The sequence below is a fragment of the Schistocerca nitens genome, chromosome 3, assembly GCF_023898315.1.
Source record: "Schistocerca nitens isolate TAMUIC-IGC-003100 chromosome 3, iqSchNite1.1, whole genome shotgun sequence".
Taxonomy (NCBI): domain Eukaryota; kingdom Metazoa; phylum Arthropoda; class Insecta; order Orthoptera; family Acrididae; genus Schistocerca; species Schistocerca nitens.
The window spans coordinates 670,392,672-670,393,331 of record NC_064616.1 but is presented as its reverse complement, the minus strand read 5'-3'; positions in this window follow the sequence as shown (position 1 = coordinate 670,393,331).

The window sequence follows — 660 nt, the reverse complement described above, 5'->3', positions numbered from 1 at the left end:
GCAATGGAAGAATTGGTACCTAGCTGCGACCACAGTCACTTGTTGGTCATAATAGTTAGTTAGCGAATCTACAACCTGATCATATCAATGTCCACTCGGAGTGGTGTTAGGGAACAATTTCTGAATGAGGCGAAAAACTGCACTTCCTACCGTTGACAAAAAGTAATGTCGTTTCACAGTACCTGATACATTGTGATCAATTATGTGGGCTTCATACTGTTGCAACCACTCAAGCCATTCCTTCTCTTTTTCATAAACTGGCGAAAAGGCGGTATGGCACTTGGAGCTACAGTTGTTGTATTTTGCGCTGCATTGGTTGCTTGATTGGTTAGTAGCTGCTGTTCTCAAATTGAAACATTTGTGTTAGCAGCGTTGCATCTATCATTTGCAGTTGAGGTGTATGAGCAGGGGATGGGAGAGGTGGATTACTCATTGTGGAATAGGCAAATGTAATAAACAGACAATGCAAGCAAGAAAAATAAGCACAAAAGCAAAGAAAATTTTTGCAACACCCACCTGAAAGCACTGAATAGAAAAAACACTGAAAAAAAACATGTAAACACACCCCTGCACAGAAAAGACAAAGTAGAATTAAGGCGCCAGGAAAACACAAAAGCCCACGACAAATGAAAACAGTGGCAGCTAGGTTCTGTGTGCGAA